General features: G+C 44.1%; 1 long non-coding RNA gene across 1 annotated transcript in view; it reads left to right on the top strand.

Moving 5' to 3' along the window:
- Positions 1–3,683: 3,683 nt before the first annotated feature.
- The window catches only part of LOC115635565, a 53,807-nt gene continuing 31,772 nt past the window's right edge, over positions 3,684–25,718 (top strand). Inside the window, exon 1 of the long non-coding RNA XR_003996634.1 lies at positions 3,684–3,761. This is a non-coding gene — a long non-coding RNA (uncharacterized LOC115635565). The remainder of the gene's footprint in view (positions 3,762–25,718) is intronic.

Here is a 25,718-nt window from a genome sequence, read left to right on the forward strand (position 1 = left end):
TATGAGATTTCTAGTACTTCCTGTTTCTGGTCAGGCTGGTTGCTTCCCCCTCTTCCAATGTCTGGATTCATCCAGTATCTGGAAGTGGCTCCAGATGCAAGAAGCAGAGTTAAATTTTCAGACCTACAAAAAAGTTTTATGTTGGCATTTAGGGCAAAATTTTGTAGTGAGATGTGCAGCACATTTTGTGTTTTACCCAAACTAGTTTCCCCATTCCTATTGGGAACATCATCCATCTGTTAATTCTGTTCAATAACCTAGCTTGTAAATTCTTAGAAGAAGGGAATAGTCTTTCTACTATATGTTTTTGAGTGCCTCGTCCAATTTGGTCCTAGATGCTACTACAGTACAAATAAATTTTTGCTATTTATCAGCATTTTTCAGACTGCTATTCAAATGAATTCTTAGGAGACTAATGCATATAGTGAACGTTATGACTATGCCACCCAAAAGGACCTATTGTTCTGTCTATTTTATAAAGACCTCATAGTGAAGTGAAGTTTACATAAGGGAACTACACAGGGACTTAGATTTTACCAGCTTCAGCTCTTTGCACCTGTTTCCTCCACTGCAAATCATGGGTCTTGCCTATTTTGATTGTATCTCTTTGGGGCAGGGATTATATTGTGTGTTCATATAGTGCCTGGCACAGTGGTGCCCACGTCTCAGTTGCTGCTATTGGTGGTATAAATTTACAGTTTTAATAGGGTTAATATCACTATCATATACCAGTCAATAAAGAATATGACTATGGTACTTTTCAATGTTATCTGGATCATAACCATCCAATACTTGCTCCTAAAATTTGAATATCACTTCACAAAGACTGATGGAGTCCCACAGCTGATATAATCCCATGGAGAAAATATAAACTGTCTCACCTATTGTATCTGCAACAACAGCCAGCAGCAGACAGCAGGGGAGCCAGATCATAGAAACTGCACTAAATAAACCCAATCTGCAGCATTAGTTGATACAAAACAGCAATAAAAATCAGAGGCAATAGGAAAGGAACTGGAAAGAACAGGTTCTTGAAGCTGAAATGAGAGGATTTAACTTAAATATGATGACTGAGATTCCTTTTCCCAGGATGACTTGTACGTGCGGTATTAGAGATGATCACCCATACATACATGCATATGTCATCTTGCATTCATGGCACTAAAATGTTACTGTCAGTTATACAGGTCACAAACACCACTAAGATTTTAGACTCCACTTCCCTCCACCCCACTCCTGCAGTTGCAGCTGCTTGTTTAATCTATAATTGGTCCCATCCTCCTCTACCTCAGGGTTTAGTGTGCAAGTGCTGGGTGGTGTTGGTGGCCTGTGATATACAGGAGGTCAGACAGATGATCTGGTGATCCCTTCTGGCCTTAAACTATATGTTGAGGAGACAGTTTAGAAATTCATTGCTAGGTAAGCCTCAGCCAAATTCCCAAGGTAATCAGATGTTATGTGCCACCTCAAATATATTTAAGCTCCCTAAGTAGCAATTACAGAGTCATTGATAAGTATGGTTAAGTGTCATTCAATGCATATGGTATGTGCAGCCACTGTTTTCTATCATGTATTACGATAGAATGGATGTGCTTCACTCAAAATTCGTCTAAGCTAGCTAAAGAAACAGACTTTCCAAAGCGTATACAGGAAGTCTTCTTGAAGTGTTGTTATACGCTTGGAGAGGACGCACCTTTTGTTGCATGTTACCTCTCCATGTACAGATTGTCTTGTCTACCCACTTAAGCCATTACGTTTTTTCTGTTATGCTCTCGTACTGAAACCAGGTGCATGTAATTATACATGTGCAAAAATGCAAGTGCATCTACAGTGTCTGGCTGTTTCTCCGCACTTAAATTTGTTCATCCAACCACAGAAACTGCAAACACAAAACAACAATTGCACATACCTGATTTTTAAAATTAGGTTCCATACTGCACAAGTGTCCACTTAGAACTTTTCGGACTGATATTTCTGTAAACACACACAATAGCCTGTATATAGCAACAGACACTAATGGAGTATAGGTTTTTGTACTGTAAAATTTTACAGCAAGATTTCAGCCTACCCCTCAGTCCTGCATATTTAGCACCCAGTAACTTGTACAGACCAGAAGAGATGCTTTGGCTCTGTACAAAAAAGTCTCATTCCACTGCCAATGTCTTAAATCTTTTTAGAAATTTTCAGATAAGCTTCTGTCCTGAGAGTGCGGAATTGTGGGGTGAGGCGTGAAAGAACCTTACAGTGTAATTGCAGAAGGGAGCTTAGAAGTAACGAGTAGAAGAGACTGGCAACCATGGAGATGGATTAGGGAAGCAATTGGGAGGACTGGTGGAGCACGGATGGGAACCAGACTGGAGGGTTAGCTGAATATTGGAGAGGGGCAGTTCTTAGTAGGAGGTTCCCCGCATCATCTATGAGACAAGCCACCCACCCCATCCTGCAGGGTTACTTGTGAGTGATGATACTTGCAGATATTTCGGTACTGTGCATCAGTGGCATAGCAGGGTATTCCTTTTCCATTCCTGTCTTTCTGTCCCTTAGCTTGGGTTTCCTGATCTCATCCAGCACAGCTTCTCAGGCCTATGCCAAGGGTCGTAACATCCTGGAGGCAATGACTCAGCATTGAGGTAACTGGCTTGAATTGGGAGGATGAGAATGGCAGTGTTCAAAAACATTGACTATCCCCTATTTCTCCCTCACATAATCCAGCCTCTCATGCACTGGTCAAAGCCTGGTGATGCATTTGCCCTGCAGCTAGGAGGAAAGGCAGCCCTGCAGGTCCATGGCAATGTAGTACAGAGACAGTTGCAGTGTTTGCCACACAACTGTCTCAGCCCAAGCTATTAAAAAAAATATAAATAAAAATTCCTGACCTCTTTGTTTCAGCCCAATGCAACTGGAAACAGCCAAGACCAACACGCCCATATCTCTAGGTTATCAACAGAAACTATTCAGCCTTGGAGACAGCTAAGCTTAGATACAGTGAGTGGCCTCTGCAGCTGAGAAACAGACCAAGTTCTCTCTTCTTATTAAATTAGACAGTAGAACAGACTTGAATGTCTGGAACTTGCACTGCACTTGGGTTTTTGCTAAGTCCACTTCAGCTCTTATTTTGGATCCACCTGCTACCCCAATGAGAGCTCAGCTGCTTGTTTCACTGATGTCTAAGTCACTGAACCCCTCATTCCCCCCCACTCCCCTCAAAGCAATCTAGTTTAGCTTTGCAGAGACTAAAATACTTCACCAGCTGCTGACCACCTGGTGCATGCGATGACTTTAGGAAAAGGGAATAAGAAACTGAAAATAAACTGCACAAGACCAAAAAGACAAAACACAGGCCCCACACTAGAAGTGAGAGAACCACAAATAACAGTGACGTGATCCATGTAATACTCTAATTCAGAATTAACTACTTGAGTGTCTTAGGACATCTAGCGAGTGTCTATCTAGCAATAGGAAAGTCAAATGGTTTTAATGACCTAGACAGTGTGTCCTGGGCTCCTGACATTCCATGGCTGAAAATAGAACTATGTATGGCTGGGCCCCAAGCCTGCTGATGTCAAGCATCAACACTGACCCCAGGCAGCAATACAGAACAAGCATTTCTTTCCCTCCCCCACCCACCTCCTTAATTTCATTTGTGAATCACCACACTTGCTTAATTCTTCTAGCAGTGGGAATCAGGATTTACCAGGGAGATGAGCTAATCTAATGCATTGATTCGAGCCTGCTGACACTCCTAGGAATTAATTGGAGGGGTGAGTAAGAGCCACAGTGAATTTGGCAGGTTCCACCGCCGAGGGGAATTCACTTTTTCAGCCCAAGCACAGGCCAGCTGCCTTTTGCTATTAAATGTGCTTAAAAATGCAAGTCTCATGTCTCATGTTAACTGGAGAAAAGCAAGTGCAGATGAGCCTGAGCCAGTCCAGTTGCTTTTGTGAATACTTTCTAGCCTCAGGTATGCTGATGTTTGCTTTACTGTGATTTGGAATGGAGAAATCACAGCACTGGCAACGTTTAAGTGTGATTACATGGAAGCAGTGTGGTTGGTGCTTCCTAGAATGCCAATATTCCAGGTAGCAAATATTTCTAATTTTTTAGGCCATACACCCCCACCCAACCCTCATGCAAAATGAGAGGTCTGCTGGGTTTTTCAGAGTCAGCTTTTTGTTGAAATGCAAGTTACCGCTCAAGTAGTTGAAGCAAACAAAAAATTAAATCAGTTAACATTTTAAAGAGACATGTAAACTGAAAAAAAGCAAGATGAGTTCTGGGCTAAGGTGGTGACTCCCTGACATGTCCAGACAGTCTTCTTGCATATATGGTATATATCTGGCAAACTTTCAGCCCCTTGTACATCCAGCTGAGAGAACAAATGAAACAGCAGTATCTATAATCTCTCCAGCAAAGATTCTGCCATAACTGGCACTCCATGATAGACAAAACACTGCTGTAGTGAATTATAAACCCTTTTGGAAAGGTGGCAGTATTTAAACATAGAAGCAACTGCTATCCCCTCAACTCAAATGTTTAGCCTGGCATACTTTCTACAGAGAACTTCAGTGTGGATATGAGAACTAACCCTAAACTTCTAGGTATGGAGCAAGATTTTAGCTTCGTGGCTCCCATTAAAGTCATTTGAAGTTGTGATTAAAGACCCCTAAAGTTCCCTGAAAATGCTATAATCCTGGGTAGTAGGAGGTGACTTTGGGGGGAAAAAAGACTTTGTCCTTCAGGTGAGCAGCAGTGGCTGAAGTATTAAAGGATAGCTGCCCAGACTGTCCCACCAGCCACTCAAAAATCATGGTTACGCAATATGGTTAGGTGTGGACAGGCCTAGACAGTTGTGAAGGAAGAAAAGCTGCTAGACCAGTGGTTCTCAACCTATTTACCATTGTGGGCTGCATACACAGCTCTTTATGTGTTATGTGGGCCACATCCACACAATATATATATTACTTGTATGGCTCTGAGGATGTCACATGGGCTGCAGCTGCCTGCTGATTGGGCCGCAAGCAGCCTGCAGGCCATGGGTTAAGAACAACTGCTAGACAGACACAGACTGAAGTGTTATAGTCAGTAGCTTGGGTGTTCCAAAGTCATGAAATTTGCTAACAAATTCTCCCCTTAGTTGTGGAATCATACTCCAGAACCAGATTTTTAAAAAAATAATTTTCTAGCCCCTATGATTGCAGGGAGCCTCAAACATGAGCTGAGCGCAAACTGATGCAGTGTCATCTGCAGAGATCCTGAAACAAGCGCTCTGAGAGGTATGATCTTCCCCATTTATCTCAAATCAGAGCCCTGTGGACTTGACAATTCCATGGAGCCAGGCAGCAGGGAGTGGGAGCATGAGCTACACTCCAGTATGCAACCAAGGAGTGGAGGAGACAAGTGTAAGATGGCGAGCTAAGTAGCTCGGAGAACAGTGCAGCAGTTGAGATCTGGGGAGATAAACTGTTGAAGTCACCCACAAGCTACCCTGGAACATATGGGGCATCTCTATATTGAAGCTAGGAAAGTGCTTCCCAGCTCTTTTCTAGCTGATAGGCTAAAAACAGGAGTGTAGCTGGGTGTAGCATGGATCGATGCCTCTGCCTACACTGCTATATTTAGCACATCAGCTCTAGTAGAGCTAGCACATCTGTTTACCAGAGCTGGGAAGCATGTTTCCAGCTACAGTGTGGATGTACCCAAGGCTGAAGAAAGTAGTTCTGAGGTGGTCTGACTGGTCAACATCATGGGAGCAGAGGCCTAGGGAGTGGAGCTATGACACATCCTCCTTTATCGTAGCAGAAATCAATCAACAATTTTAGGTCAATGACTATTCAGCAAGGTGTATATGTGATGGGGAAAGGGAACAGGAACAAGAGGCATTTTATGGCAATAGAATAAATTAAGGTTGCTATGGAATTCAGGGGCTACTGCCACAGAATTTGGCCCCATTGAGATTTAACATGATTTAGCATATCCTTAAATGTTTGTTTCCACTTCACTTCCAATGGAAGCCAACTTATTAAACCAAACAGCTTAGCTTAAACTCAGACATTGCAGCATTGTGCTAGACCATGAGAAATGGAAAATAAAAACAAGTGAAATTGACTAATACATTTCCTTTGTTAAAGCGGAGAGAAGTACAAGAACCCGAGGCATGGATGAGGGAGAAACGTTTGAAATCCTTTCAGTTTTAATAGTAGGTGATGTTTTAAAAGAAGGATTTTTAAAAACAAAAGATATGCTTTTAACCTGCCATGTCCCCAAGGAACACTTGCTTATGACATAGGGACTTGTATGGCAAGGTTCAGGCTGAGTTTTATAGACACACTGAGTTCCTTCAGTAGCATAAAGGCCAGTGACCATTCAGGTCAATGGGAGCTGTGACTGCTGAGCAACTGAAAAATCAGGCTGCAAGGGCAATTTTGAGATTTGTGTGCCCCACCCTATAAAATTAAATGTAGCTTAAATAAGAGGATAGTGTTGCTCTCAATGGCACTTACATTCACTTAGAAAAAGGATTCGTTCTTCATCTGCAGAAATGGTAGAACAAATTCAGAACTCTCCATTACCGACCATAGAGTGAGTGTGACCATATCCCACAAGGGAGAAGAAATAGAACAAGAATTCAGCAGCTCCTTTTGTTACAGGGTATATCTTTCTGGACACAGATGACACCAATACTTTCTGATCTGCACTGACTGCCTATCCAATACTAGACAGGAGTGCCAACCCCAAAAGTGGAAGTCAAACCCCAAATGTCACGATTTAATCTTTAATATCCTGTTTTGGTCTGATTTTTGATCTCTTCTTGCCAACTCCCAATATGTGTCATAGTGAGCAGCTTTAAGACTAAGCTTGGGTAAAATTTTCAAAAAGTGCCCAAGTCTTATTTTCAGAAGCAATTTATGGACTTTAGAAAATGTTACCCTTAGGTTCTTAAGTGTCTGTGGGTAAGTCCACACTGCATTTTAAAATCAGCAGCAGTGAATCTCAGAGCCTGGGTCTACAGACTCCATTTCGTGCTAAGGTGCTAAAAACAGCTGTGTAAATTGATGCAGCCCAGGCTCGGAAGCCAACGGAGGCAGGCTGGATTTGGCACTGTTCAGCTGAGTAAAGTGTTTACAACTCTCAAAGAGAGAGAACCTGATATTCCTTCCACTTACACCAGAGGGAATCAGGAATTCCACTAAAAATCAATGTGTTACCTAGGTGTAAAACTGAGATCAGTCTTTAAAAAAAGGAAATGCACCTAAACAGCCTCTTACCAGAAAACCCCGTTACTACTTCTCTGCAGCATCCCTGTCTGCATCACAGAGGGAAAGCTTTGAATATGCTCAGTGGAGTCCACTAATGATGCAGGAGTTGGCCATTATCACTGGGTGGAAGCAAGAAGACAAATTGGAGGGGGCATGTTATACCAAATTCTAAGTTTGCAGGAGTCATGACTGAGTGTTGTTGAATCTCAATTGGCCAGATTAATGGGAGTAAAAATTACACAGTCTGAGTCTAGTGTAGGTCTAGGAGATCTATGTTATCCACAACTGAATATAAACCATATGCTGCATGGAATTCTACATAGTGTGATAAAGTAAAGTGGCAACCCACAATGGTGTCTTAAATTTGAAGCTCTTGTGCTAACCTTACTCAATGAAATTGTGTCAGCTTTCTTCTTACAGACTTGGAGAAAATTCATAGAGTTTTAGACTAGAAGGGACTATTAGATCAACTAGTCTGACCTTCTGTTTAACACAGGCCATTACATTTCACCCAGTTATTCCTGTATTGAGCAGCCCAATAACATGTTTGGCTAAATCATAACTTGTTTGGCTAAGGCATAGCTTCCAGAAAGGCACCCAGTCATGACCTGAAGACATCAAAAGATGGAGAATTCACCACTTCCTTTGGTAGCTTGTTCCAACAGTAGTAAAAAAAAAAAAAAAAAATCCTCCTTGCTTCTGCTCACTGTTCCCCTGTTTGTACATCCAAGGATCACATAGCCCATTTTGCCACAAAATCTTACTATGAGCTCATCACGTTCAACTGCTTGTCCACTTTGACTCTTAAATCTTTTTCAGAGTCACTGCTTTCCAGGAAAGAGTTCCACATTCTGTAGAATGGCCTGTGTTCCTTATTCCTAGATGTGTGACTTTGTACTTGACTGTATTTAAAAAAAAAACACACACATTTTGTTTGAATGGGCCAAGCTTACAAAATGATACAGAGCACTCTGTATGACTGCCCTGTCATTATTTACCACTCTGCCAGTCTTTGTGTCATCCACAGATTTTAATCAGACGTGTTTTTTCAGATTATTAAGAAAAATATTGAATAGCATTTGGCTGAGTCCAAATACTGCGAAACACCACTAGAAATACCCTCTTACAATGACCCTATTGGCCCTACTTTGAGATGTGTTAGCCATTTCTTTATCAAGGCACATGTGTTTTGTATAGTGGTAATTTTTAATTAAAAAAAAGGGGGAACGCTAAATAGAACGCATGCATAAGAAAGAAAGCATTTAGACCCAGAAGGTAAATGATAAGTACCCACTCTTACTGATTTAGTAGTGTCCAACAAAGGTTGACCTGGGACAGAGATGTCAGAGCTCCCTCTAAAGGGCATCTCATGGAAATGTTAGTTAAACTAAGCAGTGGACACAGATTAAGCTATTGATCAACTTCAGTGTATCAGGCTTTAACGATGAAAAATAAATATTTTTTTGTCCACTCTCAGTGATTGTTTTAAAGACTATACTCCTGTGCCAAGAGTTTGGGTGTAAATAGCTGGAGTATGTTCTCGAATGACAGCCCATGCTTACTTAAATTAAGTAGCTGACTATAGGGGAAATCTATTAGACTGTGGAATAGTATCCTTACGGAAGTGACAGAAGACCCATAAATTGGGACTTGCAACATTAGAGTGAACAGAATAGTAACTGTGCTTTAAGAAAGCAGCACTCTGCATTGGTAGTGAAGCTGGAAGAGCACTAGTAGATTTTCTAATCCATCTCAAGTTTCTGTTGGGACCTATATAATGCAACTTATTTCCACTGTACAAGGAAAGTCGAAGAATAGTCCAGGGGTTCTCAACCTTCCTCTTTCTGTGGCCCCTCCCAACATGCTATAAAAACTCCACGGCCCACCTGTGTCGCAACTGATTTTCTGCATATAAAATTCAGGGCCGGTGTTAGCAGGTAGCAAGCTGGGCAATTGCCCGGGGCCCCATGCCACAGGGCCCCCCGCAAAGCTACACTGCTCAGGCTGACGTCAGGCCCAGATGGTGGGGCTCAAGGCCCCAGGCTTCAACCCCATACAGTGGGGCTTCGGCTTTCTGCCCTGAGCCCTAGCGAGTCTAATACTGGCCTGCCTTGGCAGCCTCCCTGAAACCTGCTCACAGACCCTCAGGAGGCCCTGATCCCTTGGAATAGTCTATCCAATAGGTCATGCTATGCTGGGTTTTATATTCTGTTCTTTGGCACATAGGAGCAAAATGATGAAGTAGTCAAAAGGAGTTTTAAAAGCTTAAATTTTGTTTTAGCAAATATGTTAGTAGACCAGATTGACAAGGAAAGTTTTCCAATACATATTGTGTGAATTAAGGTAGATCGGGAGACCAAGGCAGGAATTATCTGTTTACTTTGCGTTGTACAAGACCTAGGACAATGCACTGAACTAGCGTTCAGTACCTCTGGAAAACATCTCACTCTTTAGATCGTAACTTTAGGTGCCTACCTTTGAACAGTTTTGGCCTAACCATATCTCTTGAGAGCAGATTTTGCTGACCAGGAACAAAACAGGTTTTCTAATATTTATGTTCTGACTTTTGCCAAGTTACTGTCCAGATGTACCGTACTCACAATTCCAGAAAATAAAAGGTTACCTCTGTACTAAGCTGCTAATTTGAGAACTTTAGGTTTTTGCTTTCTATTGAAAGACTGTTGGTCTCAGTGCTGTTTGTCCATAATACAGTGCCACCAGATGATGGCAGCTCTCTAGAGGCAATAGTAAACTAGGCTACAAATTCATTTAGGCCAAGATTTTCAAGAGTGATGTTGAGTGCCAGCTTGACACCTTAGAGGACCTGTTTTTTTCCCAAATGGGCAAGAATCAGATCCCCTTTAAGATGTTTTAATTTGGATACCCCAAAATCATTTATTACTTTTGAAAGACTTAGTTTTTAGCACATTCAGTAAGCTATGTTAATGCACATTTACCTCTTATAGCGTGATTAGGCTGGATTAACCTTCCCTATTTATGGCTATACCCCTGGTAAGTGAAGTAACACCCATCCTATCTCAGCAAATGCTCTTCATTAGCATTCTGGAGAAGAATAACTCCTCCATATGGCCTGTTAAGAAGCTTGACATGGGTCTAATTGGACACGTGGTTGAGATTATGGAAGGTAGCATTGATTATTCCATATGGCTTGCCTATCACTGAACCACAGAGCTTCACAATGAATAAACGTATGTATCTCAGTATTTCTCCCTCTATAAATCCCTTTGGGAAGTAACACCACTTCACCACATTTCATAACAGGTATACATGGTTATATCTGATCTAGGAATTATTCTGGGGAAGTCCTATGGCCTGTTTTATATGGGTGATCAGACTAGATGATCACAAAGGTCCCTTCTGGCCTCAGAGTCTAGGATTCCAGTTTCTAGTCTGAATGGCTTTATAAAAGTTCTCTATTCAGGTTTGTTGACTCTGCAGCCAGAATCATCTCACTATACAACACATTCCAGGAAATGATTTCCTTTTTAGACAAATGTATCCTAAAAATTGTCAAAGTAAATGTTCTGAACCAACCCAAACTGTCAGCTGGGCAGCCTTCTATTGTTGTCAGGTTCAGCAGCAGAAGAATTAGATCAGTAGATAAGTATTCAGGATTCCTGGGTTCTATTCCTGGTTTTGGAACTGATTCAGTGTTGCCTTGGGCAAGTTACTTCACCTTTCTCGTCCTTATATTCCCCATCTGGAAAATAATGGTAACTCTAATCTACCTCCTCTGGATGGTGTGAGAAAGTGTTCCCAGATGTGTTCAGAGCTCTTTTTGGAAAAGTCACTATAGAAACAAAGTCTTACATAGGATATACATCAGAGGCACTGAGTCTGGGGGTGCTCCGGGGCTGGAGCACCCACAGGGGAAAGAATAGGGGGGCCTGAGTACCCACCGGCAGTCCCGCCCCAATCAGCTCCTCCTCCTCCCCCACGGCCCCTGCCTGCCAACAGCCACACCAATCAGCACCTCCCACCTGCTGCAATCATGTTCAGCAGGATGCAGGAGGCGCTGGGTGGGAGTGGGAGGTGCAAGAGTGAGGCGCGCTTGGTGGAGGCGGTAGGGCAAGGGCGGGAAGAGGTGCCTGGTGCAGAGCTGGTGTCGAGCATCCCCCAGTACATTGGAAAGTTGGCGCCTCTGATGTACATTTAATAATATTTTCTCAGTACAGGAAACAGGCACTGCACAGCAGATTGATAACATCCATGTACTTGCTGTCACTCTCCTTACATCCTGTGCATCTACTTGTATGGGTCTACTTCATTTGGGCATCACTACCTGCTTCATGCACCTTTACAAATTATACACTTCATTGCCGTAGTTTAGTTTCGTGTCAGCACATGTAATGAGAGATTGGCGGAGGACACGCAGTCCCATCCAGAACTCTAAATGGCAGTTGCTGTTCTACAGCAAATTGTCTCCTAGTATCAAGATTGGTATTCTAACTAAAGAATACAGGAAAAAAATTGTATAGCAGATTAAAGCAGACTCTGCTGCTGGGAAATGAGAAAGCAATCAGTTGTAAATAAATCATGGCATCGAACTGAAAAAAGCAGATAGATAAGAGTGATGAGAAAAACAACAAACCCCTCCCCTCCCCCCCAAAAAAGTTCCTTTAGGTTTAAAATTGCCATTGCTGCACTCATCCTCCTGTCTAGATAGCAGATAAATCCCCACCTCCAAGACTGATGCCAATGCTACTCTGAATCAACTAACGAATTGTATTCTTAGATCAAACCTTACCTCCCCTTTCTCTTACATGTCCCTGTGCTGAAGCTTGGAGAATTATGCCTGCTCCTGCAAACACTTAAAGCACACATTTAATTTTAATCACAAAGAGTCTCACTGAAGTCATGTGCTTAAACTTTAAGTGTGTGCTCAAGTGTTTTCAGGATTGAGGTTCAAAAGTCCAGAGACGTCTACTGACCTTTGGTCACTTTCATGAGAGCCCATCCTCTGCCCTTCAGTACAAGGTTGAAAGCTGTTAGACACAGATCTTTAAATAACTTGAAGACACTGAAAGTCAGTTAGTTTTCGCTTTTATTCTGATTAACATCTTACCTTCAAACACAAAGTGTTGCAGGTTCACACACAATTTGAAGTGAGGACACAACACCTGCTTTTCCAGGTTTTCTCCATGTCACCTTAATGCAGCTAATAGCTTTGACCAAAAGCCATTGTTTATAACATATACCTCTTCACTGTTTACCTTCTTTGCTTCCAATCCTTTGTTGCTGGTATCTCAGTTTACAGGAAGTGCCTGCTTAAAGGGAATGCTCATCATACATATTTATATGTTAGTAGAATGGGCAGACAACTGAGGTTTTTATAGAATGGTATTTGTATCTATAAACAAGAGTACAGACTTTGAGGCTTATTCCAGTCACGTAGTATCTTTTTTTAACAGAAGCTATAAAATCCAGGAAATAAATGTGGATTTATGGTCCATAAAAGGCTTAGTTAGAGCTATGACCTACTAGGTTATGTAACTTTATTTATTATCAGCCTTGGATGAAGTTCCTTTCCAAGCAATCCCACTAAGCCTATTTTGTAACATTCTTTTTATATAGGCTATGTTAAAAATGCAACAATGTTAATCATTCAGTTATTTCAAAGACCTTGTTGTGGGAGGGAATATAGACTTGCTTTCCAAGGGCCAGTTAGAGCCAGAGAGATTCAAAGCTTTGAGCTTCAGAAAAAAAAAATTGGATATGTTGGAAGAAAATAAATCCTTCTCCACTCAGTTTACTGTAAATATAGACTTGTTAAAAGTTAGAGATGAGATGAATTATTTCTCTCCCTGCAAGCCTTCAACATGAACTTGAAACAGATTTTCCTGAAAGGTTCAATAGTGGAATGGTTGGATTCAAAGCTTCACTGGCGCCCCTTCTCAGGCTCTTTAAGAGCTCACATGCACTTTGAGCCTCTGTGTAAGAGCGCTCCAGGGAATTAGTTTCCCTGATCAGATCCTTCCTATGAGATTAGGAGAACTGATGGACACTACCCATGCACATCTTGGTTTACATAGGGCAGATTAGGCAATTGAGCAATGCTGGATTACTCATCTCTTCTCTAGTGGTAGCACATGCAGGGAGTGTCACCTTTATCACCTCACCCACTGGGACAATCTGTCATGGTGTGATTCTGTTTCACTCAAGTGTTTCCAGTTGCATGTGAATGCTCTGAAAGTGTAATTGTCCAATCCATTTCAGGGCAGTCCCACAGAATCTGGGACTGGAGGCAATCCTGTCCTAATCACATACAGGAGAGGGACAAGCTGGTCCTTAATTCGTTATTGCTTTGGATGGGATTTTTCCTGGATGTTACAAGCTACCCACAGAACGGCGTTTGCTGGAACATCTTGTGGCATCCTTGTGACATGTCCAAAAAGAGTAAGGCACTGCCTGCGGACAATGGCCCCATTAGTCTGTAGACCAGAATCACCATAAACGTCTGCATTACAGATGAAGTCATTCCACTTTATGCCCAATATATGATGTTGACATTGTGTGGAAAGCCTCCAGCTTTGTCCAGTCTGTGCGGAATAGTGTCCGTGTTTCGCAGCTGTACGACAGTATGGGAAGGATACAGCTCGAATAAATCCTGAACTTGGTCATCATACTAAGATGGTGTTGATTCCATATCCATTGTAAATGGCCCATGGCAGATGCTGTGATGCCAATCTGATAGAGAACCTCCGCGTGAGTATTGGAGGAGCTGGTAAGTATAAAACCCAGATAGCAAAAGCTGGAAACTTGATTAGACTGTTTCATTGTTCAAAGAGATTGGAGTCGCAGGTGGACCTGGTCCTAGATTTTGCAGTTTTGTCTTTGACCATGAAACATGGAGATCGACCTTAGCTGACTACTCCTCCATATGCTGAAGTGCCTTACAAAGCCTGGCAGGGCTCTGTACTAAAAGATCATCATCGGTGTAGTCAAGGTCTGTGAGCGAGAGATCACCAATCAGTGCCTACAGACCTGACGGAATGCTGCATACTGGATCAGACCAATGACCCATTTGGCCCAGTATCCTGACTTCCAACAGGAGCTAGTGCTTGCTGCTTCAGAAGGAATGAACAGAACAAGGCAATGATCGAGTTGATCCATCCCATTGTCTTCTCCCAGCTCTGGCAATCAGAGGTTAGTAACACCTGGAGCAGGGAGAGATAGAAATGGAAGTAGCAAATATTGTGGGTGAAATTCATACCTGTATAGGACTAGTGCCTGCTTAGTACCACTTGGTCCCATAGCAGGACTTGAGCTGGTTTTCGGCATGCAGCGAAGACTGCAGAATTTTTGCAGAAAGTAGATATTGAATGGGTACCTTTGAGCATTTGCACTGAAGCCCTGATACTAATACATACATTCCCCCAGCTGGGGAACAGAAATAAGACATGCAAGCTCTGTACCCCAGACAAAATAGCTCAGACTTTGAATAATCAGAAGTTGCTTCTTGAATGAGCTGCTGACCAAGATCTATTATACAAATTAGGTGGCAACTTCAAGCCAATGAATTTGAGAAAGTTGCCCTCTTCTTAGATGATTCAAGGCTGGGGGAAAAAGTTAAAATTCATTAGACAGATAATTTAACTAACTTATTTATTGGATTTAAAAGAACCGCAGAGATGCCTCTCTCATGTTGCATGTGGCACCCTGAGAGTAGTTTAAAAATAAAATCACTATAAAGCGAAAGGAACCTGCAGCAGCCACAAAGTCTCACAATAAAAATAAATGCTTCTCCTCCCTAAGCACTGTAGCATCTCCCATAGAAAGGCAAGCCCTTAGAAAGGCAGGGCCGTGCCCTGAAGGTAAATAGATTTAGCATTCATAGAGGCAGAAATTATGGAACAGCTCAAAAGCTTAGGCTGAAGAACAGCACCTTTACAAAGAATTGGTTGATTTATGTACAGTGTGTAGAGTAATTATTTTGATTAGCTTTTTATCTCTGAATGTTCCTTTTTTTAGCTCAGCCTGACTGTAGACCTATAATTATGACACCTAGATACCAGCCTAAAGCAACGTTCTGTGCAAGCAGTAACGTTTGTTCCTGCTTCTCATCTAAAAGCCCAGCCACTTTGGCACAGAGACCAAGCAAGTCTGTTTTAATCATGAGTAGCTGCTTGGAAGTGAAATGCTGTTACATCAGCAATATAAGCTAAGGCCAATACCATTGGACTTCTTCTCAGGGCTTGAGATATTCTTTTATGAGCTATTCAGATTTAATTCCATTTTTCCTTCATCTCATTTGAGATCACACCTTGCAGTGCTTAAAAAAAAAGTCACAAAACTAGAACACTTTCTACATGGAAGTGTCACTATGAGGCTGAAATATTACTCCCAGCTCAGGCTGAGGCTTATGAAAATCTCTTCCTTCCCCATAAATTTTTTCCTTGCTGCCTGTTTCAACATTTTAAAATCCTTTGTGTCATTTCTGAGCTGGATAACTAGCAAGAACATGCCCTGATCTCCTTTTTAAAGGAAATACTGCAAAGGCAGCTATGACAAGTTGCTTCTGGATTCTTTTATTGGCTAGAGCTGCGTGAACTCAATATTTGCTGCTTATGGGTTTAGGCCCTTCACGCTAAGACTTTAGAGTTGGAGACTTTGGACGTTTGCAGAGGTGTAGCTATACCCATGTGTTTGTACTGCAGCAAATGCCTAATGTAAGCCTATTGCAGGAGAGTGACTTAGTCCTGTAAATTACCAGCTCACTTAGTAGTGAGAGGTAATGCAAAGACACCCAGTGTAGACAGGGCCTTTCTTGGGGTGAGAGAGTTGGGTGAGAACATGTGCCAGGTAGGTAGGATGAAGGCACATGGTCACCCTCCTGCAGTGTTGTAGTAATTTGTGCACTTCCACAGCTGGGTTTGATCAGTCCCAATCTGGAATTGAGACCTCATTGTGCTAGGCACTGTACACAGATAGCGATAGGACAGTCCTTGGCCCAGGAGATCACAATCTGGGTAACATTTACTTCTGCTTAAAACTGGGGAAACTCTACTGGTGCAAATTGTGGCTTTCCTTGCCTATAAGTGAGGGCTGTTCTGGTGTAGGTACACTGAAGTCTGGTCATTGGTTACTGAGCTAATTCCTAAAAGAGATGAGGCCCTTGTCTGGGACCTGAGCAGTGTTGAAAAGCTGCTAGAAAGTGTGGCCTAGTTACAACTCCGTACCACCACCAATGAACGTAGTCTTGTTAATGAAAGTTAAGCACTCTGCTAGGTAAATTCTAGTGAGCACTTGTGGACTCTTCAGTACTAAAACTCATTTGTCTGAGCAACAAAATGGGTGAGTGTATTACAAAGCAACAGGGCTCACTGGCTGTGCCTCCCTTGCACATCTGCATAACAGCAGGTGTCTAACTTCCTCCTGAAAAAAGTTAGTTTCTTTGAAGGAGTTCAATATGGGACTTCCATTACCAGGCATTTGAGCCAAAACTCATATGGATAGCAGACGTAATGGCAGACTCTCCATTCCCAGCCAGCACACTGCAGAGGTTAAACCATGACTTTAACCCAAAGTCAATGTATGGGTATGTCTACATCTACAATTTTGTAGCGCTGGTTGTTACAGCTGTATTAGTACAGCTGTATAGGGCCAGTGCTGCAGAGTGGCCACACTTACAGCACCAGCGCTGCAAGTGGTGTTAGATGTGGCCACACTGCAGCGCTGTTGGGCGGCTTCAAGGGGGGGTTCGGGGAACGCGAGGAGCAAACCGCGGGAAAGCAGGTCTCCTTCCCCGGTTTTGCTCCAGTGTTCCCCGAACCCCCGAGCAAGCAGGTCTCCTTCCCCGCGGTTTGCTCTCGTGTTCCCCGAACGCCCCTGCAAATGGCGGGGAAGGAGACCTGCTTGCACGGGGTGTTCGGGGAACGCGAGAGCAAACCGGGGAAGGAGACCTCCTTCCCCGCGGTTTGCTCTCGCGTTCCCCGAACCCCCGAGCAAGCAGATCTCCTTCCCCCGCGGTTTGCTCTCGCGTTCCCCGAACCCCCCTTGCAAACAGCGGGGAAGGAGACCTGCTTGCTCGGGGGTGCGGGGAAGGAGACCTACTTGCACGGGGGTTCAGGGAACGCGAGAGCAAACCGGGGAAGGATTCCTGCTTCCCCGCGGTTTGCTCTCTCGTTCCCCGAACCCCCCTGCAAACCGCTGGGAAGGAGACCCGCTTGGGGGGGGATTCGGAGAACCACCGGAGCAAACCGCGGGGAAGGAGACCTGCTTGATTACCAGAGAGGCTTCCTCAGGTATGCTGGGATACCTGCTTATTCCATGGAGGTCAAGAAAAGCGCTGGTAAGTGTCTACACTTGATTACCAGCGCTGGATCACCAGCGCTGGATCCTCTACACCCGAGACAAAACGGGAGTACGGCCAGCGCTGCAAACAGGGAGTTGCAGCACTGGTGATGCCCTGCAGATGTGTACCACCTCCTAAGTTGCAGTGCTGTAACCCCTCACCAGCGCTGCAACTTTGTGATGTAGACAAGCCCTATGTTTCTGGCTTTGTTACAGATCAAGGTTGCCATGGTGAACTGACCTTTTAAGCACCTTGAAAAGTTCAGCGATTTGGCTGAGAAGCCGCTAGTCTTCAATGCTGCTTGCGAAAGCCAGTCATCAGACTTGTTATACTAGCAGAGAGCAGGGCCCTTTGACAGAGTTTATTCACCCTGGAGGTAGCAAAACTATTTCCCTACCCCCATTCCCAATTACAGAGTTTTTACCCTCTGCCCTACTGTTTTATAGTGACGTTATTGCTGGTGGCCAGTGCAGGATGCAAAGCTCATTGTTCTGACATCAACCACAGAGGCTACTAACGCCATCTGATTTGAGCGTAATATAGCAACAGAAGAAGTAGAGTTGCAGCGATTTTTTTATGGGGTTATGATTAACAGAACTTCAATCTGAATGCAAATAGCCCCTAATCCCCTCCTGAGCTGTGTTTGTTTTAGGACACAAAGAACAAAACCCCTTATGTTGTCTTTGAGGCATAATACATGGAGGCAACATGTCTGAAATTAGCTGCTTACTGCTCACCACTTAGACACCCCTCATGTAATATTGCTGACCACACAGCAGTCACTTGGCTTTGTTCCTTAAAATCAGGAGTGTGGGGCCCACCCAACATCATTAAGCTTTGGGGAGTCAGGCTTATCCAGAGTCCAGTGGTGGCCAGATCCGGGATTTGGGGTCAGACCCATCTGTGTTATTTATATGAGCAAAGGTTTATTTTTTCCTCTTGATCAAAATCCTTTAGCAGAGTTACACTGTTATGCTCCTGAGCTGTGGCTTGTAGACCAGGCATCAGATGTATTTAGAAGATGTAGGGGAATTCCCCTATGGGGGAGCAACAATTGCCCCCCCTCTTTTCCAGATGGCTCCTGCCATCTTCATCCCTTCCATCACCTTCCTCCTGAAGGTAAACTCTGTTGCTGCTACTTCCAGTCCTAGCACGGAATGTGCTGAGGTGCATCCAGTGCAAAAGGACACCATGTGACTGCACTGTTTGCACAGGCCTAGCTCTTCTTTCTGGTAGCAGCAAAATGCACAAAAGAGAAGTCCTAGGTAATTGTAATTCCCATATTTGGAGCAGCTGGGCTGCTGCCCCACTGACTCCTCTGTGAGAGTCACGCTATTCTGCCCAGAAATCTAATAACCAAGATTTAAAAGGGATGGATGACATGGGTCAGGGGACTGGTATTGGGTTACAGTCTGTTTCCAGATGAAATCCTGCCCAAGGTCAATACACGATCCATGGCTGCTACTGTTCTGATGACTGGTGGCCCATGTGAAGTGATTTTGGGAGGTCTCAGCCTAGTTCCACCACTGCATTTGACAGCAGCTGCCACCCCTGTTGGCAAACTCAGAGGCCAAGAATGTGATGTGGCATCTAGGAGCTTGGTCTCCAGGGCTATCAGTTCTGAGTCCCTCGCCCTTACCTGAAGGGACAGGCCTTTGGTTCCTATCCTAGTTATCAGCTAGGCTGGCACCTCTGCCCAGTATTAGTGCACTTTGATACTCACCACTTACTGATGGGAGCTGGTAGAATCGGATGCTTTAGAAGTCTGCATGGAAAATTAGCTAATAAATGTGCATTCGCTTCTTTTGTGAAGTGGTGCTGGACACTTCATTAGTCACCAGCAAACAGCCCCCTGCTTGCCACTTTGCAAATCCACAAATAGTTTGGAGAGATGACATGTATGAAGTTATAAAAATAGGGGCCGGTAGGACGGAATAAATGGAATGAGTTGGAATTCTATGGGCCTGGTTCTCCTGGCCTAAGTTTTGCATTGGGGTAACCCCACTGACTACTACTGGGCTACTCCCAATTTATATCTAAATGACAGGATGATATAGCCCTGTATCTCAACTGCAAAACCACCTTGTAGACTATTTTCAGTGTCTCTGCCTAGATCAGAAGTGTTTAATTTTAAATTCTTAGCTTCATCATTCACGATTATGTTCTCACCGACATGCATCGTATAGTCATACTTTGGTTGTGTTTTTTATTGCTCCAATTATTTGCCTACTGGCAGAACTGGGAAAGGTGTTCAAACAGCAAGTGACAGGTCACTGTCCCAAGGAACTTAATCTAAACTAAGCATTTACAACCTAAATCCTGTAAGCCTCCTTGTTGAATGGAATCCTTAATGGGAAGTTAGTGGTGTTCCCTTTTAATGAACCCAGAGCAGAAGAGTTCACCCAACCACCGTCCACGGTACCCATCTGCACTTTCACAGCCAGAGTTTATGCTGATCTTGTGCACCTCACAATTAAGTAACATTTCATCAGGTGTACAGCACTGATGGCACCTACACCATCCTGACAGAAATAATAAGAGAAGTACAAGCTACTGACAAGAACTAAAAAAAGCCCCACAAACACAACACCCCCCATGAACTCTGGATTTGTGCTACAGTTGAAATGAAATAATCTCTTTAAAACCAAAACCAAAATCTTTCTTCATGAAGCAGAGGTGCTGGAACAACTCATATAGTGGGGATGCTGAGAGCCATTGAACCAAACTGTAAACTCTGTATATAATGGAACTCACTTCCAGCCAGGGGGTGTATCCCGAGCCCCAGCACCTGTGTCATGAAGGATCCCATAGTGTGTGTGCACTTGCTCTCTCTCTCTCTCTCTCTCACACACACACGCCTCCCCGCTCCCCCTCCCCGCATCATGCTGACCAATATTGTCTCATTGTTCACTTGTACTTCACCATCTGTTTACATCCCTCTATTGTCTCTCACTTGGGGCAGGGACCATCTAGTTGGTCTGTTTGTATAGCACCTTGCACAATGAGGGCATGGTTCATGACTAGGACTCTGAGGCCACATGAACTTACAGGATTCCAGTCAAAGTTCTCTGGTGCCTAGAACTGTAGCAGTCCCCTTTTAATTGGGAAATTCAATATAGGCATCTCCTCAAAATGCACAAGAGATTTTTGCTGGTTGGCACCCACACAGGCCAAGTATTATTTGCAAGCTGAGTCATCCCTTCACTAATGGTTTTGTATGTGATGTACAAGTCACCTCTTCTATGTCTCAGGGGTTTTCATTATTTATTGGGCAATTCTGACAATTCTATTTTCTCTGCCTACACAGACATCTTGCCATTCTGTCCCTGAACAATTCAATTTGAAGCCAAGAAAGCCCCTGCATCCTCTCTCCTCTGTATTCAGTCCTCTTCAGATCAGTCTCTAACAACATTTCCCCAGGTGGTTATCCGAGGGATCGATTAACATGCAACCGCAAACAGATAGGATTCCTTCCCCTCCCACTCCAAATGTAGCATCACAATCTCCAGGGCTATGACCTAGTAAGTCTGTAATAAACCTGCTGCCCCTGTAGACTGGCTCAGCTCTGTATCTTCAGTAGAAACACTCTCTCTGCAGTTACATCTACTTTAGATTTTTTTTTCCTCCCACCCCCACAGGGAGCTTGTCTATCAGAACCACAGCTCTTGCTACCAGCCAAGAGTGCTACTGAAGATTGTTGGGAGGGAAAGTAAATGGTTGTTTAAATAAAGCTTAGGGTCAGGGAGGCTGCAGAGTCACCCCTTCAGCAGCTTGGGAGTTTCTGGCACCCCATAGTCCCATTCCCGGGGCAAATCCTGCCCCTACTTTACTCCACAGGCATGGACGAACCTGCCTGCTGCGGGTCTGATGCACAGGGCAAGAGGCTAGTAACTTGCATTACAATAGGCCAGGGTACAGATCCCAGTACAAGGGGAGAGATCTGGGGACGGTGGTGGAGGAGGGGCGGGGATAAGAGTTGATCCTCACCTATGTATTTATTGGCCAACCCTCTCCCATCCTGCAGAATTGGGTGCAACAGACTGCCTAGGGATTCAGCAGGAATAGAACTCAGGGCCTCTCACTCCAGAAACCACTTGTCCCTGCCACATGAACTGTAGCAATATGGGGGCTCACTGATACACTTAAGCAGGTGTGACATTCCACTAGGAGGGCAGTGGTAACAGTATTGTAAATACAGCCACCCTGTCTCTCTCAGGAGCACATGCTCTGGTAGAGACTAGCATTCTCATGATTAACTCTGGCCATTTGAGTTTTCATCCTGATTTGTGCACACTTTGGTGCCTAGTTTTTCCTCCCAACACATTACCCCTCAGTATTTCTCATGCAGGTGCCTCCTAGAGCTCGTGCAGACCTTTACTTCAGCTACCTCACCTAACCTGTGGGCTGCAGGGGGTTTGCTGAAAAGCTACATCTTGCATATACGGAATAGGCTTGTTTGAAAGGTGATTAGTAAATAAAAGCAGAGAAGGCCGTGGTACGATTCAGGCCCTGGATGTGAGTGTGCCCCAACATTCATTCTCCATCCCAAAATGCAAAGCATGCTGTAGAAATAGACTCAGTGTGCCCCCACCCCCCACAACATTCCCCAGCCATTGGATTATCTTCAGCATGACAATGTCAGCACAGCTGTGAGATAGCTGGGGAGACTATTCCAGGCAACAACTCAGAAATCAGCACACTAAGTACCTATCTACCACATGTTATGGGACCTGCTTACAGCCTGGGTCAGTTCTGGCTACTGTAAATCATTAGCCATGACAGAATTAAAAGCTATGTTGTAACCAGCTCCCTTAAGACTTGTTTTTTTTTTTTTTTAACCCTGCTGTGTTTGAGTTCCTGTAGTGAGCACTGTCACAAGTAGTAGCTTTCTGAAGTGTAGTGGGGTTTATACACCCACACGTGCAGCTATGTCTTATACAGAGATGCAGTTGCGAAAAAGGCTAATTTCATTCTGGGGTATATTAACAGAAGTGTCATATGTAAGATAAGGCAGGTATAGCATTAGGAAAAACTCTCACTGTAAGGGTGGTTAAGCACTGGTTTCCGAAGGAGGTTGTGGAATCCCCATTTTTAAAGTTAATTTTTTTTTTTAAAAACTGGTTGGCCAAACATCTGTTAAGGATGGTGTAGGCTCACTTGGTCTTGCCACAGCCCAGGGGGCTGGGCTGGACTTGACTTTGAGAGCCCTTCCGGCCCTCCAGTTCTACAATTCTAAGATTGTCAGGGAGGTGATCAACCCAGAAACCACAGTCATTTTTTAAAAGCTGTAGTAACAGTTCTAGTTCTGTTTAAAACCTAGAACAGCAACTGTGCAGATCATCGCTATCACAATCTGACTGTGGTTAGCTCATGATAGATCACCCCACCTTTTGTTAATACAATTATCACAGCCTTGATGCCTAATGATGATTCAGAGGCATTAAATAGCTTGCTGTGGAGACAGGCAGATACTAGGCTGCCAGCGGCAAACCCTGATTTTCCTATTAAAAACACCTTTACCAGACTAGTGACAGACTTGCCACCCTGGTTGCACCCAATCTCATCTGAGCTAAGAAAATAAACAGGGATGGGCCTGGTTAATGCTTGGGTAGGACACCGTGTGGGAAGACTGTGTGCTGTAGGTTAGGCACTTAGATACCAGGGTATTGGTAAAAATCTTCATAAAACCTAGATGGGATGATTTTGCTCTTTCAAAACAAAAAGCAACCAATCACAGTGGCAGGATCTTTATTCTCTTAAGCCTCTTCCTACCTACTTAGATAAATTAGGGCCCAAACCCTCTACCTCAAACTCAAAAGAAGCTTTGCCATTGACTTAGCAGTTCAGAGCACAGTTCTGCATTGCTTGTCTACAACAGAATTCCCACTGAAGTAAATGGATGCAAAGGATCACAGCTCTTGCTGAGCATACGTCACCAGACAGATGCTGTGTGGCAAGGGATTCTATCATTGTAATAGCCACAAACCCGGACTGTGGCAGCAACTTAGTTAGTCAGATGACAGGATACTGGTGCCTCATCTACTCCTCAGGTACTTGGTGAGTTAGTGCTTTGGCCCTGCTGCTGAGCCAAAATGTGCCCCCCTTTTTGGGTGACTGACTCAGGGTCTGACCAACATGTGTGTGGGAAAAAAAGACACAAACGTCTGTTAGTCTATAAGGTGCCACAGGATTCTTTGCTGCTTTTACAGATCCAGACTAACACGGCTACCCTCTGAAACTTCCTCCAGTCTCTACTGGGTCTTCCCTACAGCGAGAGCCTCCTCACATTCTCCTCTTTCCAGGGCGCGATAGCATTTGCCCTCCCTGGCCCACAGCTTCCTTCCCCATGTTTGTAGGAGTTTCCACACCACCTCCAGATATCATTGCAGGGGAGTGCAGGCCCAGACCCATCACATTGTATACCACAATGAGTTGCTGCCCTCAAACTCCAAACCCTACCACACTCCTCACAAGGCCACTTCCTACATTATCTATCTGTAGGATTTCTCCCTGACCTCATTCCCCAAGTCTCAGATAGCTACTCTTCTCCCGGGTATCTCTGAACCCAAGTGAGACAGCTTAAACACAGACCTTACCTCAATGCTCAGCCTCACCTGGAGTGAATAAAGCACTTGCTTTATATAGTCGTGCCCCCATTTCCCAGCAGGGATGCCACCTTGGTCCCAGAATCCCTGTCCTTAAAGGGACACAGCCTTGGAATGGGGCTGGCCAGCCTCAGGCCTGCCCTGATGGGGCAGGCTACCCAGTTGAAAGGACCATTGGCATAGTTAAGACCCTTCTGCTCCCAGTAAACTCTCCCTCTTCACCCAGATGCACAGAAGATAGAAAATGGAGACTGACAGGATGGATTCATGAGCTCTGAAAATGGTTGTAGACTGAATATCCTTAGATAGAGAGATCTCTGAAAAGGGGCCCTGACCAAGACCCAGCTCTTTTGTAGCCAGTGGCCTTTGTCTTCACTGTGCCTTGATATGATAATCGCTATGTTTCCATATGGCATCACCAGAGGCACATCTGTGACTCTGTCTCCCGAGTGTTTTGCCAAATCAACTACCCACCCCTTTCTGCAGACTAGCTCTTGTTACATTGCATCATCCAAGCTGTATTTAGCCAGATCCATTGGTGAGTGTTTTTGGGAGTCTCCCTTCCAGGCCTCTTCGGAGATCTACTTCACTGCTGCCAAATTAGGAGAGTTCTGTTTTTCTCATAGCTGAACCATAATGTCAGTTACTCAGCCCAAGGTGTGTTTCTGTGTTCCTCACCCCAGTAGCAAGAAGCAGGCAGTTCAGTCAGCCTGCCCAGTGCTACCACAAGCAGGCTGTGTACTTGTTAGCCGTGAGAAATTGTCCAAAAAAAGAAGGGGGGAAGGACCCAAATTCAGCCCAGTTACACCAGTGCGTTGTGCATGGTTCCACTGGAAACTGACAGCTGTAACTGATAGCAGAACTTGGCTCTGAGTTGCTAGAATGTGCACTAATTTTTTTGTCCCTTCACTGCTTAGTTCCCCTGCCTAGAGATGGGGGGAGGGGGAGGGAAGGGACACGAACACCCAAAGGAAAGCACCTGTATACTGTGCTGTTTCTTCCTCTGCATCCTTCACCCCTTAGCTAACTCAGCCTAAGTGAAATGGAATATGGGCTATGCTGCAGATGGCCCGACCGTATGGATCTATCTGGCATACAGGTGACTATGTTCTAGCCAAGTAGGTAGGGAGAGAGGCACAAATTGAGAGAGAGAGAGGGGAGGGGGGAGAAGGAAGGAAGGAGGGAGGGAGGGACCTCAGGACTGTTGTAAAAATTCCTTATTCTTCCCCCAGTGCCTCCTTGTGAGCTGAAAGGTGGCAGTGAAAAGCAGATGTGGCATCTGGGAAGCTTTCTAAATTCATCTTTATTATAAAATAAACAAACAAAAATCCTCTGGGAGATAGTCTATCATCAGTAGAACAGGATGGGCAGCTTCAGCAAAGAAATGCAGGGTTTGCTGATGCCAGCCACCTGGCCTGGATCCCCACCTGAGCCTTTCAACATGGGAAAATACATGTAGGTTCATAAGTTCTTGTCATATATTAGTTCTTGCACAAGGCCCTGGAGTTTATATTGTGGTGGGGGAGGAATTGGAAAGGAGGA

This window comes from Gopherus evgoodei, chromosome 15 (assembly GCF_007399415.2).
Source record: "Gopherus evgoodei ecotype Sinaloan lineage chromosome 15, rGopEvg1_v1.p, whole genome shotgun sequence".
Taxonomy (NCBI): domain Eukaryota; kingdom Metazoa; phylum Chordata; order Testudines; family Testudinidae; genus Gopherus; species Gopherus evgoodei.